This window comes from Periplaneta americana, chromosome 9 (assembly GCF_040183065.1).
Source record: "Periplaneta americana isolate PAMFEO1 chromosome 9, P.americana_PAMFEO1_priV1, whole genome shotgun sequence".
Classification (NCBI taxonomy): Eukaryota; Metazoa; Arthropoda; class Insecta; order Blattodea; family Blattidae; genus Periplaneta; species Periplaneta americana.
In genome coordinates, this window is record NC_091125.1 from 57,326,140 (window position 1) to 57,348,042 (window position 21,903).

Below are 21,903 nucleotides of genomic sequence, written 5' to 3' on the forward strand. Positions count from 1 at the left end.
ATCTAAATCACTCCCTCATTTTCCAATCACGAAACACGAAGACTTAGACACCGCAGAGACTTTGTTTGTACAGGTGCTTAATGAAGCTATTCAAGACTCAATACCACAAAAACGATATACCACTGACCGTCGCCGTGCATTACCTCCAGACATCTTAAAAATCATAAAGACAAAAAGAGCAGCACACAGACTCTACATGCGCACCCATGAAGATGAAGACAGACGCCTCTACCGCTCACTGCAAGAAGATGTCAAAGACGCTATACAGAGATACGAGACGCGACGATGGGACAAATTCATTCAGAAAGTCGACAAAGACAGACTAAACGCTCCCAAGCGATTTTGGGAAACCATAAAGCGTATTAGGGGCAAGTACCAATATACTTCCCACCCATTACGCAACAGACAACAAACGATTATTGACACACCAGGCAAACTGGAAGTCTTCCGACAGTTTCTATCCAACACGCACACAACACCTATACATCCAGATTTCGACCAAGATCATTACCATTTCATCACAGATCATATCAATAACCATCATATCCTCTATAATCCACTCCCAGCACCAGCACCACGATCAACCGACGACCCCATCATTGATGACATCACCATACTAGACATCTCACTTGCCCTCCAAACATGCAAGAACTCAGCACCAGGACCTGATGGTATCACATACCAAACACTTAAACAACTCCCGCCGACAGCCCTTAATTTTCTTGCTGGTCTTTTCACCCTCTCTTTGAAACTTGGACACGCTCCGACACGCTGGAGACATTCACACATACTTCTATTTCCAAAACCTGGTAAAGACGCCTCAGACCCCGCCAACTACCGACCCATAAGCCTCACCCCGACTATTGCCAAGTTAATGGAGAAAGTACTCGTCTCACGCTTGCAGGTTTACCTGCGCGACCGAAATATGATTCCCGATTCTCAGGCGGGCTTCAGACCGGGAGTCCAGCCGACTGATCAGCTGATACGGGTACTTACCCCCATTGAGGAGGCCTACTCTAAACGACATTACTCAATCTTGGTAGCGCTCGACGCCAGACGAGCCTTTGACACAGTATGGCTGGACGCCTTGCGATATAAATTAACAAACATGCAATTTCCGCACGAAATAACACGCTGGATCTCCAGCTTCCTGAATAACCGATCTGGCCAGGTCCGTCTTGGCAGACAAGATCTGTCCCGCACCTTCCAAATCGAAGCAGGAGTTCCCCAGGGCAGCGTGATTTCCCCCCTGCTCTATAACATATATGTATCCGACATCCCTCAACCCAACAACAATCAAGTGGGCCTGGCACAGTTTGCTGACGATGTTGCTTTCTGGGCCACCCATCCCCGCTTACGATCCGCCAGGGTACTAATAGACAACGCCCTGAGACAGTACACTGAGTGGGCCAACACCTGGAGAATTACCATCAACACCGAAAAAACCCAAACCTGTGTCTTCCGCCCCTCTTTAAAATCACGAATCACAAACAGACAACACATTACAATCGGACAAGCATTAATACCACTCCAACACAAAGTAACATATCTAGGCATTCCACTCACATCAAAACTCTCTTGGACTACAATAGCGCAAACAATATGGGACAAATACAACAAAGCTACTAAAGCAGTAAGCTACCTAAGCGGCATTAGACGACAAGGCTGCCACGCCAACACATTACTACACCTATATAAAGCACTGGTTCGATCCCAGTGCACCTACTCCTCCTACTTTCTATTGCAATCTTCACCCTCAACACAAAAGAAATTTGAGTCCCGTGAAAGGAAATTATTGCGCCAGATATTTCGACTACCCAAACATACCAGAAACGACACAGTATACATCCACACCAAAACGAAACCACTCTCCACACACCTAATCCGAACAGTCACTAAATACACACACTTCGCACTACGTCGCTCATACACACAACATATGTTTGACAATCCTCCACACACCAACAAGAACACAACCATTGAAAAACTCCTACAAGCCTATCAAGATCACTTCAATCCACAAAATAACCATTAAACTCTCCCCCTCTCTCTCCCTCTCTACAACACCCCTCGTCTCCCGGAGTCGGCTCATTCGCGGTCTGTCTCCCATAAATACCCCAAAAGAATGCCATCGTTGAGGAATGCACATACATGTCATAGACCAGAACCCGACACATACAATTAATAATCCACTTTCATCTACAACGAGAGGAAATCGAAATCAAATACCCCACCCACAACATAACGTACCAGCGAACATCTCTCCGACTGCTGGATAGCTGAAGTCAAAATGCCAACGCACAAACACAAGGATAACAACAATATAAACAAATTGTGACTGCCCTCACCACTGCTTAGTGATGCATGATAGCTATCGTTGAATAACTAAACAATAAATAAATACATTCAAAATTCACGCAAGCCCAGTAAATAATTTACATCACAAACAGTTCATGGTCACTCCTCAAATAACAACAAATCAAAACTTAAAATCTGCTTCTTAAATCTTCTTTCTTACTTTCTACCCACCTGTCTTCTTTCCACGTCTCAATCTCAATCTCATAAAAGCCCTAAATATCCAACATTCTATTAACACTGCACTCACAAGCACTCACGGTCGAAGAGGGCATTGTAATGTAAGACCCTAAAACGACCGCTGGCTCTGCCAGCAATCAACTCTGACACCGGGCCCTGCATCGATCATCAGATCAGATCATCAATCATCAGATCAGATCAGATCAGGATCAAGAGGGAGCTGAATCTAGCAAGACACTCACTGGTAAAAGTCGCCAGCTTACAACCAACGAAGATGAACAGCGGGAGCCGGCCGCCGCCTTGTGTCGACAAGTCTCGGCCGGACGGAGGCCAGCCACCGGGGAAGCGGAAGACGGTGAAACCGACGGCCGCCGCAAAACCTGTCTCTCCGGAAGCAACATCACCACCACAACCATCATCATTTGGTAAGTCCAGCGCTTCACCAACCAAGACGATCGACGACTTACATACACTAAAGACCATGGCACCGATCACTGCTAATAGAGCAGTAGTGATCACAAACGCTGACCCCGACCTACTGGACGCAGTGACTCCACGGAAACCCACAACGACCTTGACTTTAAACAAAACCACGAGAGCCTACGTTTTTTCCTCCCGAGAAAACTTACGGCAGATGACTTTAATGCATCCACGACAATTCGGGAAGCACGCCCGATACCAAACTCCACCAACCGCCACTCTCCTCGGACCTTGGGAACTACCAGGCCACCCATCCCATCCCTCCTCCACCCCACCCCCCTCTCTATTGGACAGTGAATCTTCTTCTTCTTCTGAGGAAGAGGCAGAGGTTACTTCCATTCCACAAGAGGGGCCCTCAGAAGGGCCGGCTCCAAAACCTAGAGCAGAGAGGTCTCCTGTCCCTAAACCCACAGCAGAGAAGTCTCCCAACGGACCACCTCCCAGCTCTGAGGCGTCGTCTCACGAATCCTCAGAAGGGAAGCGGTCCAACAGGCGCAAACCAATCCCCACAAAAGTATCCGGTTCGACTCCGGCAAGCCCCACTTCTCCCACTCCTCCTAACACCGCACAAGTACCCAAGACAAGGACAGTACTGAAAATTCTGAACCACACAAAAAACGGCAACAACCCACTACACATAGAGCGACTAATGAAACAGTACCGACTCGACATTCAAACTCCACGACAGTTCTGGGCACACACTACCAAGACAACTACACTCACATTCGCCACGATTGACGACGCGGAGAAGTTCGCTAGGGCAATTCCCCTGTACAACTTCGGTCCGTCCGCAGAAATCAACATTACGCCTAGTGAATCAAGACAGAAACAGACCCGAAATAAAGAGATCAGTGTCGTCATGAAAAATGTCGACACGCTGATCTCTGAGGACGAACTAATGCAGATCCTGGCTGTAACACATCCAGGCATCACACGCATTAAGAGAATTATCTCCGCACAGACAGACAAACCCACCAACTTAGTTAGAATTTTCACAAATGACATCACCACAGCAGACAAATTACTAGAAGGAATTAAACTTGCAGGACGGTACTACAGAGTAGAGCCATCACACGAGACAATCTTCCACCGACCGTGCCTTAACTGTGCACAATACGGCCATACAAGGACAAACTGCGACAAGCCCAAGACTTGTTTTAAGTGCGGCAAAAATCCCGACCTGTGCAACCACAACCGCCTATCCCAGATTAGGTATTGCGCCACGTGCAACAGCGACACCCATTATACGGGCCAAGCTCGCTGTCCAAAATATCCAAGGACTAATCTCATAACCTCCACCGATCCCACGCACGTCCCCATAGACACCCACAAACCAATACCGAAACCTATACCCAAACCATCACAGTCCGTTTTCTACCCAACACTTCCCAAACCCGAATTGTCTTATGCGGATGCAGCTAAGACAACGACAACCAAGACAAACACTACAGACGATCCACAGACAGAAAAAACAACTACGGAACAGCTGGTCGAGGGGGTTCTACGTTCTGCTATGCAGAAAATAGAATCCTACATTGACCGGCAACTAAACAGACTACAGGACGAAATAGTGACATTCACTATTTCTTTACTCACTACTGACACAAACCCTACGAAACGACACACGACACTTGCCACAGCCAACCAGGCAGCCAGACGGCTTCTACGGAAACGAGTAGCCCACCACTTTGTTGGTAATAGGTTACGAGTTTCCCTAGCGCCACTACAAAAACGTGACTAGGACAGAACTGACCAGAGCACTGGACTCTCCACCTCTCATTAACATCTGCGAGGCATGGTGCTCACTTCACTTCATTCATTTCATTCACAATTTAACTGATAGCGTATACATGTTCATAAAATCATTCACAGGGGAAATACACTACTGTTAGATGAGAGGGCAAACGGCTTATAGCTGGGTACCTCGATCTAAAGTTAGCGAATTGCTTGTCGAGGAACCAATGGAGGCATGGGATGCTTACCCTGCCTGCCATTTTAAACATCATTCATTCTTTCTTCGTCCCCATTCATTCGTTTCGTTCGTTTTCGGGCCCTGCATCATTTTGGGCGAGGCGTCGTTCTTGTAGTTAAACAGCTGCAAGTAGGAGTAGCATCATGTCGGGTCGTGGAAAGGGAGGCAAGGTGAAGGGAAAGTCAAAGTCTCGATCCAGCCGTGCTGGGTTGCAGTTCCCGGTAGGCCGTATCCACCGTCTTTTGCGTAAGGGCAATTACGCAGAGCGAGTTGGTGCCGGTGCGCCAGTCTACCTGGCCGCGGTGATGGAGTACCTGGCGGCCGAAGTTCTCGAGTTGGCTGGCAACGCAGCTCGTGACAACAAGAAGACTAGGATCATTCCTCGTCACTTACAGCTCGCCATTCGCAACGACGAGGAGCTGAACAAACTCCTGTCCGGCGTCACCATCGCCCAGGGTGGTGTGTTGCCCAACATCCAGGCGGTTCTCCTCCCGAAGAAAACCGAGAAGAAGGCTTAAGCCCCTTCTCCGTAAAACGGCCCTTTTAAGGGCCCCACTAACCTCACAAAAGTCAGAAATAGCCAGTATTGTTAATCCTCTCTCACGGCTTCGTAATGTAATTTCATTACGCGTGTCAACTTTCTCTCTCTCTCTATACCGGTGGGCTGATTTAATATCATCATTCTGTAATTTTGTGCTCTGAACGATGTCGTTGTCCCAGGTTCGCACTGAAGTACTTGAAACCGTTGTACATTTACTAGGCTATTGTGTGATAACACATTATACTGATGCATATAGAAAGGTTTCATTATTATTATATAATTTAACACAATACGAGTTAAATTAGATGATGATGCCAAGGTACATAGTTGGCTTCGAAATTTATGTAATATATTTCTATCATATTAGAGTAATGGAGATTATCGTGAAAATAATCACAAGTCCCCTTCTTTGGTGCCCATCGTGGTTTTAGACATATACGTTTGAATATACTAGTTTACTTTACTACATACTACGAATGAAACTAATTTTGAATAAGAAATCGATAACTGGTGAACAACTTACGGCGTTATAATAGAGTTCCTAATGCGTTTGTTTGTTGGTGCACATATTGGCCGCACGCGCAGGAACCCCAATACTGAGATGATGACATGACCTTCTCGTAGGAATCGAAGGCTTTGACAATTTGCGTTCGAATTTCCCCTCTCTCTGTCGTTTCGTTCGAACCGAAATGACGCAAGCTATACGTGGAAGTTGTCTGACAGGACGAAGTCCTGTGTTCTGACATGCGATGTGTACCTCTTCTCCCCAGTGTTTACCACACTGGATTCCTATGACCTAAAAGTTGGCATTGCAAAAACGTGGTGATGTGATGTTCAGTATGTGTCAATCCCCTCGGTTCCTTGTTACGGTCTGGTGAGCATTGCCTACCTGCGTTGTCATATTACCCACCAATTCTTCGGACAGTGATTATTGACTTACAGAAGTTTACAGTAACAGGTAACATAATCCGAGGAGCAAGGCTTCACAGAGGAATCCGGTCTTTCCACTTGATATACCAAGCGTTGGGGTCAGACCCATTTGAAAAACGGAGAGGCATTTCTTACAACGTCTTTTGCTGATACTGAAGTGCCCCTACGAAATAAGTTCTGTTTTCCGCACTGGCCTGTTGAGCTAGTGGTCACACAGTAAAGGTGAATTAAATTAATCTCGACAACTACTGCCCTTTTTAGACGGATTTTATGGCCCTGAAAAGGGCCGTTTTGCCGACGGATTCGGCAGCAGACGTGTGTAGGCAGTCTAACCGCCGAACCCGTAGAGAGTCCTCCCCTGCCTCTTCAAGGCGTATACCACGTCCATGGCCGTGACTGTCTTCCGCTTCGCGTGCTCGGTGTATGTTACAGCGTCACGGATTACGTTCTCCAGAAAGACCTTGAGAACACCTCTCGTCTCCTCGTAGATGAGGCCGGAGATACGCTTTACGCCTCCACGTCGGGCGAGACGACGAATGGCCGGCTTCGTGATGCCCTGAATATTATCTCGGAGAACCTTCCTGTGGCGCTTCGCTCCACCTTTGCCAAGACCCTTGCCTCCCTTGCCGCGTCCAGTCATGTTGCTCGTGTGACGAAGGTTAAAAGTGATCTCGACGGCGGGTCATTTTTTGGTTTATATACTAAAACCCGCGGACCAATCACATTACGGAAGGGGCGTGGCTTCTCAACGGGCGAAGACATAAATACCCCTCTTGGGGGCAGCGGGCGCGACTGTATTGCGTCAACTTGGGTTGCGAGGACGAAGGAGTAAGCGATGGCACGTACGAAGCAAACTGCGCGTAAGTCCACGGGAGGCAAGGCTCCACGAAAGCAGCTGGCAACGAAGGCCGCTAGGAAGAGCGCACCGGCTACTGGAGGCGTGAAGAAACCCCATCGATACCGACCTGGTACAGTTGCTCTTCGCGAGATCCGTCGTTACCAGAAGAGCACCGAGCTCCTCATCCGCAAGCTGCCTTTCCAGCGCTTGGTGCGTGAAATCGCTCAGGATTTCAAAACCGACCTCCGTTTCCAGAGCTCAGCCGTAATGGCCTTGCAGGAGGCAAGCGAGGCATACCTCGTCGGTCTCTTCGAGGATACCAACCTTTGCGCCATCCACGCCAAGCGCGTGACCATTATGCCCAAGGATATTCAGCTGGCTAGGCGCATCCGCGGCGAGAGGGCTTGAATTAACAAAGGTACTCCTGCCCGCAAAAAGGCCCTTTTCAGGGCCACTAGTTATTTCTCGGAAGAGCCGGTTGTACCGTACTCCAGGTCTCGTTCCTACTACCCTCAGTTCAAGGTCACCTCAATAATATAAATGGTTTCTCCCTTTCCATTCCTCACCGTATCAGCATTTTCCCACAGCCTGTTTGACAAATATCGCAATGTATCCTATAGGTTAATAAACAATTTTTTAATAGAACGATGGATAACAAAGTTTCTTAGGAAAATTAAAAAAAAATTTCACAGTTCTATAATATTGCACATTATATATATTTACCAAATTAAGGGTTAACGCCGCCGGGACGAGTGATCCTCCGTCCGACCGATCACAAGCGCCAAGGCTCAAAGTGGTCCAGAAAGCAAATCTAGCTGGACTAAAAATGTGACATATTTCCATGAAACTTCGCACTATAGTCACTACTGTATAAGAGGAGAAACTACCCCTTTATAGACGATGCGTTTTGACAAAAATTAGTGACTTGTCTCATATATAATATATTGTTTTAATGAAACTTTACACAGTACTTACATGTAGCTCGTTTATACTATATTGGATACAAAATGTGATTATGATTGTATAAGAGTAGCTACTTGTCTCCTATCTAACATTTTTTACTTTCACGAAACTATAACTGTGACTCATTATTTTCGATAGTACAGACGTGGTCTGCTTAGGAAAGGACAAGCGGAAGACTGTGACCTTTGTGACCTCGGGTGGGTATTACGATAACATTTATAACCGTCACCCTGATAAGCATCCGAGCAGCTTATTTCACAAAAGGAGTTTGAATACAAACAATTCCTTCAATCTACTACGATTATTACAATAACTGATTTCATTAATCTCCTCTCTTCTTTAGCAAAATATAAATTACCTTCAATTGGTCGATTCAGCAAACTTGTTCATAAAACTTATCGCTATTGCGTCACGTTTCGCAATTTTTCTAAAGTAAAAACAAAAACACGAACAAACGCCTACTCCTTTAACCTCATCGCTCTCTTATCTCTAGAATCCCGGGGGGTAGAGAACCTGAATTCTCTGTGGTGTGAAACAAAGCAACCCGCAGGAGCAATGACACGTTCAATTGTCCTAATAATAGAAAAAAAATTACACGTCATTTAGTGTATTCAGAACATTTTTACAGGACCGTGTAGGATATTCACTCTCCTGTCGAATAGTTTCGGCGGCTGGTAGGCGATACGCATTAATTAAAATAATACTTGCGTACCTTGTTCAGGACAGTGACTGTGCTACTTTCTTTCTTTCTTTCTTTCTTTCTTTCTTTCTTTCTTTCTTTCTTTCTTTCTTTCCTTTATTTGTAGCTTATTGATGACACCAGATGCCATAACGGAAATGCCGTGATGGTATGTTTGTTTAATATTCAAAATCAAGTGACAGACGCTATTTGACTTTGCGGTGGAGGGGATAGGGACCTGATCTCGGATGTTCCGAGAGATGCCGGCGCACAGTTGTCCAGAACGCAAAACTATGTAAGAAAATCAACTTCATCATAACCGAAGTTTAAGTAATATCTAGGCTTAAACAAAAGCTAGGCATTGTGCACAACAACATACAAAACATCAATATCAGTAAGAGGTGGGACAAAACATGAGTTTTTTTTTTTTTTTTTTTTTTTTTTTTTTTTTTTTTTTTTTTTTTTTTTTAAGTCACGCTCTTCAGTTGATTTTTGTTCGTGGGGTCAGTGGCTGTTTTATATTGTTAAACCTTCCCTTATGGAGGTCATAGGACAAGATGTGTACTTTCATTTAATACGCGAAAAGCAATCTATAATACGTTAGCATTCATTTAATTGGCACGTTTACTGAGATTTGTGCAACTAGTTTTTTTTTTTTTTTTTTTTTTTTACGACATATTTAACAGGCTGTGCATTACAAGTAAACCTGAGTTAACTTTCAATTCTTCTACCCACACATTAATCAAATATTAAACTCTATACGGCTTAAAATTTAGCTGCTACATCCTGCAAACTTAGATGTTATATTCATCTCTTGGTGGCGCTTTACGAATTCGACAGCAGCCACTTTTCAGAGTCTGGATGAAGGAGCTTAATTTCTCCAAGAAAAATTCAACACTTCTTGAACATATAATGAACAACTAAATTATGGAGTATATCCATGAATCTAGCATTTTGTTACCAACTGCGAAAAATATGGCAGGCTAGTCATCTTTTAGGAGCATAATTTCTATTAAAACATTAAAAATTATCAGAAACACTAATTTTTCCCTAATTCCCTAATTACACGAGCATAATTCGTTTTTGCATAGATGCGTATAAAATTTCATGGAAATATGTTACATAGGGGAGAAATTATTAACTCTGTATAAATGTAGCCTCTAAACACAAGAAGTAGATTCCCATATAAAAACCATTATCTGAATTTATGCTACCTGTAACTATACTGTGTGAAATATAATGTAAATATTTCAGTTAAGATAGAAATTATTAATTTAGTCTATAAAGCACTTCCGATACAACTCTTCACACAATAATAATAATAATAATAATAATAATAATAATAATAATAATAATTATAGTAATAGTAATAATAATAATAAGAAGAAGAAGAAGAAGAAGAAGAAGAAGAAGAATACACACTCGCCCGAATACAGAAATGTGAAGGGTCAGCAGGACAGAGTATTTGAGAATCATATCATATCATATCATAATATATATTCCTTACATTCATGTTAACAACCCTTAAATGTGCAAAACTTCATATCTCACACTAGTTTATTAAAAAAGGTCGGACTGTAAAGAAAACAACTATCGCAATTTTCATATTTTAAGATTCCCTGCAGTTTATACAATTTCATTTATACCACTTAGGATGTATTCATTAAGGATATGCTAATTTTTAATGAAACACACACACACACACACACACACACACACACATCTATTATACTAAACATAAACCCACAAGAGAAAACAATACTTGTATTAACTGTAAACATTTTTCTTCCTTTCTTTATTTTTAGCAGAATCCTCCATTTCACCCTTTATCTCACTAGATGCGCTTCCCGCAGACATTCTTCATTATATGTTTCACACACCACTTCGTAACACTTGCAGCGGTTGACTTTTGTTTTCTTGTCTTTTTCTCTAGGGTATATTGTACATAGTGCTCGGTATCGGTGCTCGTTCACGTGATATTTTACCTTTGTTTTTCTTGCTAACTCCTGCCAATTTTTCTGATATTTCCCGTAGTTGATTGGTCAAGTACTGCGGATTGATTCCCGGTTATAACAAACACACCTACACTACATTCCAATGATTTCTGACTCGTTACTGCACATTTTAGAAACACTGTACGGAAGCACACGCAGTCTCTCGTAAATCAACAGGTTACAACAGAGACTTACACTTGCAAACGCGTGGGGATTTCAGAAAATTTCTTACTATTTCAGTACCTTTAACTGTACAACAGATTTTGTTTTCTCGAAAAAGAAAGGTCAACGTTACTATTGACAAAAGACAGAAACGTACGATTACAATACCTTTATTTTAAACAATCTTAGAGGTGGTCTGGGAATTCCTAAACTCACCACGCGACTACTTAACCCTAGACAGGTAATCATCACTGTACTCATGTTAAAGGTAAGCATTCGTAATTTTTACTACTCACATTTTAATTAACTGAAATCAACTCAATATCACACATTTAACAACTTTTACACTTTTCGTAGCCATTAGTGTTCATTTAATTTTAAGTTTGTCATAAAGTCTTTACGTTCATGTTATTGTCCTATTTACAATTAGTGCAAACAACAGCGCGATGTTCTCTGCAGAACCCCTTTTTGCAAAGTCCACAAAATGTTGTCATCATTCTCCTCTTCTTTGCAGGACATTTATAGCAAACAGTACGTTCACCATCTGGCTGCATTACCTGGCATTGTTGTTGCACAGCAATGTTCAGATGTTCTTCAATTGTTGCCCGCAGAGATCGGTGTAAAGTAGGACGTGCAAAGCGGTGCTGCATCCACGGTTTTGTCAGCTCTTCACACAATTGGAAAATGAATTGTTTTCTTGATATTGTTTTCTGAGTTCTTCTAACTATAAATTATCCATGAATTTATACTTGCAATATTTAGCATGTTGTAAAATATTGCTAGTGGCCAGCGCCTCGTCTTTCTATTGCAGGAAAGATTGTGGCACATTTGACATAGTGTATCTACACCACCTTTAGTCCCATTGTAAATAATAATAATAATAATAATAATAATAATAATAATAAAGGCTTTACATATAACGTGTTGCTTACTGTTGTCATTGCAGTCCACGTCGGTGGGGGTGGGGGGGTTTCTTTCTCCTCCTCCTTCCTCTAAAAAGAGCAGTTACCAGGGTCTAAGGAAGTGAATGCCCTTTTCTTTCTGGGCTCATCCCTACATTTGTCTTAGCTCCTTAGGGAAAACCACGGAAAACCCTCAGGCTTGCGAATAGACTGAATGAATGAGAGGAGAAACTTTAAAGGTACGTGAAAACACGTCCATGCAAGGGAGTTGGGACTGTGAAAAATTGAATATGTGAAATCCAAGACTGTATTTGCCAGGCGAGCAAAGATGAAGAAGAAGAAAGGCTTACGTATGACGTGTGGCTTACTGTTGTCATTGCAGTCCGCGTCGGCCAGCGGTGGGAGGGGGGGGGGGTCAATATACCTGCACATATCAGTTCAAATTATAAAAACCTCTTAATGCTACTGCGGTACTATTCCATTGCCGAACACAATATGAAGAAATTAGCAGATCCCTGAACTGAACTCTTATTACTCTGAAATTACCGCGCAGTACAATTATAGCTATGACGCATTGCAAGCGTTAGTCACCATATCGATTTGCTAAGCAAATTTAATCCCTTTAGAGCATGTCCCCCCCCCCTCCTCCTCCATATCAGCCAACAACATACTGGATGAAGAAGACTCCTGCAAAAGGGACGAATTAAGATTTAATTTTATTTTAATGATAGACTAACATTGCAAAGTTCCAAAATAATTTTTTGCATTCCTTCATTACACTAGTCGTACAAAATTGCGGTCGTATCTCGTACTATCTATACTAATAATAAATCTGTAGCCGAAATTTTTCTGGTAAGTTTCGATTTTCCAAAAGTAATTGGTCCTAACATATATAATTAACCACCCTGAAACCGAAAATCGCATTTTTGAAATTTTTGTTTGTATGTCTGTCTGTATGTTTGTTACCTTTTCACGCGATAATGGCTGAACCGATTTATATGAAAACTGGAATATAAATTAAGTTTGTTGTAACTTAGATTTTAGGCTATATGGCATTCGAAATACATTATTTAAAAGGGGAGTTATAAGGGGGCCTGAATTAAATAAATCGAAATATCTCGCTTATTATTGATATTTGAGAAAAAATGTTACATAACAGATGTTCCTTTAAAAATGATTTCCGTTAAGTTTTATTTTTTTACAACATTTTGATAGGACTGATATTTAATGAGATAAATGAGTTTTAAAATTAAAATAACGCTATCTAAGACGGTGCAATGAATTAAGAACAAATGACTTCGTCTATAAGGGGCCTTGGACAACAACAATCGAAACAGGGGCCTTGGACATCAACAAACAATCGAAAGCTATTAAACATAGCCTACAGGGAATGTTTCTGTGTTTGTATGAAGTAATATCACAAGCTCGTAAATTAACTGATTTGTATAATTAGTTATTATTTCACCATTGGAAACTGTAGTTTCTCTAGATGGACATAATGCTATAATGTTATTACAGTAACGTCTGAGTAAATCGAGGACAGGTAAGATTAAAATAGCTTCTTATGCACAGAAAATTTGATAGGCTATTTTGTACATTCGTTTTCTGTATTTCTTAAAATAATATTTATGTACACGCATTTTAATCTCAGAGAATTAACGAACAACGAGAGTGTATTGATTTAGTATGCAGTAATAGTACTTTAGCTTGGCAATCCATTATTTTAATAATTCATATTTTAACTATGCTCAATTGAATCGTGTTAAAATACATAAAATATATATGCAATAAATGCAGTGCTAAAAAAAAATTGGGTAATATGCGAAGCAGATTATCTTGCGCTGTTGTAAAAGTTGTTCCCTGGATCAGACGTCCTATTTTAATTATGTAATTACTTTATATTTATTTCTAACAGGTGGAGCGGAGCGAACGGGTACGGCTAGCTAACAATAAGTGAGAACTTACAATACAACAACAACAACAACAACAGCTGATAATCTGAAAGGGAACATAGTAATTTGGGGTGAATTAAAATGCAGCTTCCATTCGTTTAAAATTTCTTTAAATTTTAACTAAATATTAATGTAGATATTACCTCTAAAGGTAAATGGGGGCATGTTTCACAACGCTAACAAATTACAAATTAACAATATACAATTAACAACGGAAATATTACATATGCTTGTTAACTGTGTTTCACAATGCAATCTTATTCACTTGTATGTTTTAACGAACTTTACAAAATCGGCGAAACAAACTTACAAATACGCATAATTGGTTGAACAAAATCGCCAACGACAGTTTACAAAAATCACTAAGGATCAGAGGTAAAGTAGCTGTAATTTTAGAACTATCGATGGACATGTTTATATTTTTTTATATATATTTTATTTAGATTTTGCTACATCGGCGACAACGGAGTTTCGCGGCATGCAATTGGTCGAGCATACCAATGCATTAATTAGCCTACGACTTAACTGACGAAAGTTAGCGCGAAATTCATTCAAATAATTGATAAATAATGGATTTGACCCACGTAGTTATATGCAGTTGATAGAGCAGCTAACATGTCCATCCATTAAAATCAACTTCGCTCTCTGCTGGTCCATCAGTATATTTTATTGTTTCATCCATAACCTCGCCAACATTAGGGAACCCAGCAGGAGGAGCATAAAAATCCTTTGCCCGAGTAAGCACATTCGGTGATCAATAACCCGCCTCGAGTTTTTTCAATCTTGTAACAACATCAACTACCATGTGTGAACTTTTGCACACTGTAATCTTATAAATTCCGTTCTTATCTGCTAACGCAGGGAACTGAGAGCTACTATGCAACCAATGCAGTTCTCGCTTTGAGGTTAGGGCACCACTTTTCCCTTTCAGATGTTGCATGTGATGTCCCATATCTTGTAGGAGAGATTACAGCGAAATGGGATTCGGAACGACTTCAGAATACTGCGTAAGTAATGCCGACATTGCATTATTAAGTGATTGGTTTTCGGTGCAAAGTTTTTCTTCTTTAAGTGCGAGTATTTATTAAATACGTTCCTCGTATATAAGAACTAACGCGGTATTCTGAAGTATAGCGCGGGATTCATTCGAAACCTTTCATTAATATTCGTACAATGATACGAACGTGGCCGGAAAATTCTACGTTAGGCCTAAATGCAAAATCTTCGTCTGAGTCGCTAGAACTACTCAATAACATCACAACTGCTTCAGTGTAATTCTTAATGGTACCCTGTTACTATAAAATTGATTTTATACATATGTGTTTATTTTTTTCATTCACAATTAGAAGCTATTTCAACAGGGCTACTGTAGAAAATGTGCTAACTTCACTAGTAAAGTTTAGTTTACACGTTTGTAAAATTACTCCTTCGTTGTGAAACAAACATATCACTTGTAAAGAGCGCAAAATTTCATTCGTAAAGATTTGATTTCCTTTGTACAGTCCACCTTTACAAACAAAGATTGTGAAACAGAAGTTTACAAACAGAGTTCACAATTTCCAAAGATTGTAAACTTTGTGAAACACCCCACTGGTGAATCAGCACGCCGAGCTCGATCGAAATACAACCAGTTACTATTATTTCCCTATCGTTTTTTGACATTTGATTCCGCGTCCTACCCCTTTCATTCGTTACTAACCAACAACGCCAATAGCAGAAGGTAACGCAAAAACAGTCACCGGTTCCCCGATGCATGGCTTTCTCTCTCAATGTCAACTGAGAGTTAAAAATATTCATTATAATATGCACTTTCCACTCACTCCTCAGAATGTCTTCTTTATTTTTATTTATTTATTTATTTATTTATTTTTAAAGATATGTGAGCTACGTACTGTATGTCTGATGTTTTGCCATCGTACATTCAAATATTTATATTCACTGTACAGTACAGCGAACTGTTTATACTTACTGTACATGCTATAACTACTTCTCCCAACTCCGCTATTGCTATATTTCCTAAACTAAACGCTGATATTGAAATAACGCCTGGTCTGATAATGCAGTCTGTTTAAATTTCTACCGACCAAGTTCTGCCCTTCATCATGGGAAAACAACGAGCTTCTTTAAAGGATACAACTACTAGGACAGAGATATTTTCATTATGGAATTTGTACTACCCACTGAAATGTAGTAACTAATGGGATTTTAATTAGCCATATATGTACAGTATATTACATTCTTTACCTAAAATGTCTCTAACTTCTAGGGAGAGCGCGAGGTACGTTCACAATCCCCTGAATACATATTCCCTTCTTCGAGAAAACGCAGAGAAGTGAACCGTCTCATATGAATATGCTACCAGTCATAAGTTTCAATACGGAGCTGCAAGTACTTAAGAATTATCAATTACTCTACAATTATGCAGCGGCGTCATCATCCAAGCTATAGCTGGAATAGGGAAGGGAACATAATATCCCATAAGTCTTATTAGAACACGCTGGAAATAGTGACGTAAAAAAAAAAATCGCCAACGGCACGTGGTGTTCCCAAGCGGTCACCCATCCAAGTACTGACCACGCCCAATGTTGCTTGACTTCGGTGATCGGACGAGAACCGGTATTTTCAACATGGTATGGCCGTTGCCGATGAAACTGCGTAATCTGTAGGCACTTGAGGACGATGGGATTGGGGTGCACTCGATAAAACCTGCACTCGCTCACACACACACGTAAACTGCCTGCTTAGACTCTGTACCTAAATTACCAAGCTCGTTGGATGTCATTGGGATAGATGATAAATCTATCTATCAACGGCAGTTTGGTTACGTTTCAACGTCACACACTGCTGGATTGACACGGGATTAATAAAACAGCTAGTCGGCATTCTAAGTTAAGCCACAGGTGGATTGTTGTTCAACAGCGGAGCCTCCTTTCAACCACATGGTTGTGGAACTGTAGTCGGATTTTCGACATCATTTTCATGCCATACTACGGAACTTCACACAAACTTCAATTCACTTCTTGCACCGGCGGCTACTACGAATGGACTGAAGCTCGCTACTGACTAGGGGGGGGGGGGACATTTGTCTCTTGATGGATTACGTGACAGATATATAAAGTATCAGTCGTATGTTATGAACCCGAGTTTCAATAAAGATAGATTACCCGTATGTCCACAGATTCTCAGTAGTGGCCTGCGGAAGGATTATGACCGCGGTCGACAAGTTACCTTCTAAGTTGTTTTCCCTCAACAATTAATGCTGCCAAGTGAGTAGGAATGACACCGCGCTCTCATATAAGTCGTACGAAACTATTAAGGAAACGAATTTGCCTCGTGGATCCAAGTCTCCCATGGACTGCCTATAATGTATTATCTATCCTAGAAGTGTTATCGGGGTGATTATTTAAATTTTCACTCGGTGGGAAACGCTGTTGTTCTTCATTCATCTACTCTGTTATGAATAACTTGTGGCCCTTAAAAGGGCCGGTTGCTGATTCCCTAGCAAGCACTCCCGCTTACTTGGAACTAGTGTATTTTGTGACGGCCTTGGTCCCTTCACTGACGGCGTGCTTGGCCAGCTCACCGGGTAGCAGGAGACGGACGGCTGTCTGGATCTCCCGACTGGTGATGGTCGACCGCTTGTTGTAATGCGCGAGCCGCGAAGCTTCCGCGGCGATGCGCTCGAAGATGTCGTTAACGAAGCTGTTCATGATGCTCATAGCCTTTGAACTGATTCCCGTGTCTGGGTGAACTTGTTTCAGAACCTTGTAGATGTAAATGGCGTAGCTCTCCTTCCTCTTGCGCTTCTTCTTCTTATCGCCCTTCGAAATATTCTTCTGGGCCTTGCCGGCCTTCTTGGCAGCCTTTCCGGAAGCTTTGGGGGGCATGGTGCTCGTCTGATGATGAGCCCGGAGGGAGAAAAATATTTAAGTCGCAGGGACAATGCCGTACTGCCTTCCCAGTGCGAGCCAATAGAAACAGCGCAAACGTTTGTGACTTTACGATTGGTCCGCTGTCGATTATTGACGTTGGCGTAAAAGTGAAGGTTACCGTCGGGCCCTGCATCGATCATCAGATCAGATCATCAATCATCAGATCAGATCAGATCAGGATCAAGAGGGAGCTGAATCTAGCAAGACACTCACTGGTAAAAGTCGCCAGCTTACAACCAACGAAGATGAACAGCGGGAGCCGGCCGCCGCCTTGTGTCGACAAGTCTCGGCCGGACGGAGGCCAGCCACCGGGGAAGCGGAAGACGGTGAAACCGACGGCCGCCGCAAAACCTGTCTCTCCGGAAGCAACATCACCACCACAACCATCATCATTTGGTAAGTCCAGCGCTTCACCAACCAAGACGATCGACGACTTACATACACTAAAGACCATGGCACCGATCACTGCTAATAGAGCAGTAGTGATCACAAACGCTGACCCCGACCTACTGGACGCAGTGACTCCACGGAAACCCACAACGACCTTGACTTTAAACAAAACCACGAGAGCCTACGTTTTTTCCTCCCGAGAAAACTTACGGCAGATGACTTTAATGCATCCACGACAATTCGGGAAGCACGCCCGATACCAAACTCCACCAACCGCCACTCTCCTCGGACCTTGGGAACTACCAGGCCACCCATCCCATCCCTCCTCCACCCCACCCCCCTCTCTATTGGACAGTGAATCTTCTTCTTCTTCTGAGGAAGAGGCAGAGGTTACTTCCATTCCACAAGAGGGGCCCTCAGAAGGGCCGGCTCCAAAACCTAGAGCAGAGAGGTCTCCTGTCCCTAAACCCACAGCAGAGAAGTCTCCCAACGGACCACCTCCCAGCTCTGAGGCGTCGTCTCACGAATCCTCAGAAGGGAAGCGGTCCAACAGGCGCAAACCAATCCCCACAAAAGTATCCGGTTCGACTCCGGCAAGCCCCACTTCTCCCACTCCTCCTAACACCGCACAAGTACCCAAGACAAGGACAGTACTGAAAATTCTGAACCACACAAAAAACGGCAACAACCCACTACACATAGAGCGACTAATGAAACAGTACCGACTCGACATTCAAACTCCACGACAGTTCTGGGCACACACTACCAAGACAACTACACTCACATTCGCCACGATTGACGACGCGGAGAAGTTCGCTAGGGCAATTCCCCTGTACAACTTCGGTCCGTCCGCAGAAATCAACATTACGCCTAGTGAATCAAGACAGAAACAGACCCGAAATAAAGAGATCAGTGTCGTCATGAAAAATGTCGACACGCTGATCTCTGAGGACGAACTAATGCAGATCCTGGCTGTAACACATCCAGGCATCACACGCATTAAGAGAATTATCTCCGCACAGACAGACAAACCCACCAACTTAGTTAGAATTTTCACAAATGACATCACCACAGCAGACAAATTACTAGAAGGAATTAAACTTGCAGGACGGTACTACAGAGTAGAGCCATCACACGAGACAATCTTCCACCGACCGTGCCTTAACTGTGCACAATACGGCCATACAAGGACAAACTGCGACAAGCCCAAGACTTGTTTTAAGTGCGGCAAAAATCCCGACCTGTGCAACCACAACCGCCTATCCCAGATTAGGTATTGCGCCACGTGCAACAGCGACACCCATTATACGGGCCAAGCTCGCTGTCCAAAATATCCAAGGACTAATCTCATAACCTCCACCGATCCCACGCACGTCCCCATAGACACCCACAAACCAATACCGAAACCTATACCCAAACCATCACAGTCCGTTTTCTACCCAACACTTCCCAAACCCGAATTGTCTTATGCGGATGCAGCTAAGACAACGACAACCAAGACAAACACTACAGACGATCCACAGACAGAAAAAACAACTACGGAACAGCTGGTCGAGGGGGTTCTACGTTCTGCTATGCAGAAAATAGAATCCTACATTGACCGGCAACTAAACAGACTACAGGACGAAATAGTGACATTCACTATTTCTTTACTCACTACTGACACAAACCCTACGAAACGACACACGACACTTGCCACAGCCAACCAGGCAGCCAGACGGCTTCTACGGAAACGAGTAGCCCACCACTTTGTTGGTAATAGGTTACGAGTTTCCCTAGCGCCACTACAAAAACGTGACTAGGACAGAACTGACCAGAGCACTGGACTCTCCACCTCTCATTAACATCTGCGAGGCATGGTGCTCACTTCACTTCATTCATTTCATTCACAATTTAACTGATAGCGTATACATGTTCATAAAATCATTCACAGGGGAAATACACTACTGTTAGATGAGAGGGCAAACGGCTTATAGCTGGGTACCTCGATCTAAAGTTAGCGAATTGCTTGTCGAGGAACCAATGGAGGCATGGGATGCTTACCCTGCCTGCCATTTTAAACATCATTCATTCTTTCTTCGTCCCCATTCATTCGTTTCGTTCGTTTTCGGGCCCTGCATCATTTTGGGCGAGGCGTCGTTCTTGTAGTTAAACAGCTGCAAGTAGGAGTAGCATCATGTCGGGTCGTGGAAAGGGAGGCAAGGTGAAGGGAAAGTCAAAGTCTCGATCCAGCCGTGCTGGGTTGCAGTTCCCGGTAGGCCGTATCCACCGTCTTTTGCGTAAGGGCAATTACGCAGAGCGAGTTGGTGCCGGTGCGCCAGTCTACCTGGCCGCGGTGATGGAGTACCTGGCGGCCGAAGTTCTCGAGTTGGCTGGCAACGCAGCTCGTGACAACAAGAAGACTAGGATCATTCCTCGTCACTTACAGCTCGCCATTCGCAACGACGAGGAGCTGAACAAACTCCTGTCCGGCGTCACCATCGCCCAGGGTGGTGTGTTGCCCAACATCCAGGCGGTTCTCCTCCCGAAGAAAACCGAGAAGAAGGCTTAAGCCCCTTCTCCGTAAAACGGCCCTTTTAAGGGCCCCACTAACCTCACAAAAGTCAGAAATAGCCAGTATTGTTAATCCTCTCTCACGGCTTCGTAATGTAATTTCATTACGCGTGTCAACTTTCTCTCTCTCTCTATACCGGTGGGCTGATTTAATATCATCATTCTGTAATTTTGTGCTCTGAACGATGTCGTTGTCCCAGGTTCGCACTGAAGTACTTGAAACCGTTGTACATTTACTAGGCTATTGTGTGATAACACATTATACTGATGCATATAGAAAGGTTTCATTATTATTATATAATTTAACACAATACGAGTTAAATTAGATGATGATGCCAAGGTACATAGTTGGCTTCGAAATTTATGTAATATATTTCTATCATATTAGAGTAATGGAGATTATCGTGAAAATAATCACAAGTCCCCTTCTTTGGTGCCCATCGTGGTTTTAGACATATACGTTTGAATATACTAGTTTACTTTACTACATACTACGAATGAAACTAATTTTGAATAAGAAATCGATAACTGGTGAACAACTTACGGCGTTATAATAGAGTTCCTAATGCGTTTGTTTGTTGGTGCACATATTGGCCGCACGCGCAGGAACCCCAATACTGAGATGATGACATGACCTTCTCGTAGGAATCGAAGGCTTTGACAATTTGCGTTCGAATTTCCCCTCTCTCTGTCGTTTCGTTCGAACCGAAATGACGCAAGCTATACGTGGAAGTTGTCTGACAGGACGAAGTCCTGTGTTCTGACATGCGATGTGTACCTCTTCTCCCCAGTGTTTACCACACTGGATTCCTATGACCTAAAAGTTGGCATTGCAAAAACGTGGTGATGTGATGTTCAGTATGTGTCAATCCCCTCGGTTCCTTGTTACGGTCTGGTGAGCATTGCCTACCTGCGTTGTCATATTACCCACCAATTCTTCGGACAGTGATTATTGACTTACAGAAGTTTACAGTAACAGGTAACATAATCCGAGGAGCAAGGCTTCACAGAGGAATCCGGTCTTTCCACTTGATATACCAAGCGTTGGGGTCAGACCCATTTGAAAAACGGAGAGGCATT

The 21,903-nt window shown here is 42.9% G+C and overlaps 1 non-coding gene across 1 annotated transcript; it reads right to left on the minus strand.

Moving 5' to 3' along the window:
- Window positions 1–16,473: 16,473 nt before the first annotated feature.
- Window positions 16,474–16,592, minus strand: LOC138706857 (5S ribosomal RNA). The gene has a single exon (XR_011334104.1). It is a non-coding gene; the product is annotated as a 5S ribosomal RNA (ribosomal RNA).
- Between the last annotated feature and the right edge of the window lie 5,311 nt (window positions 16,593–21,903).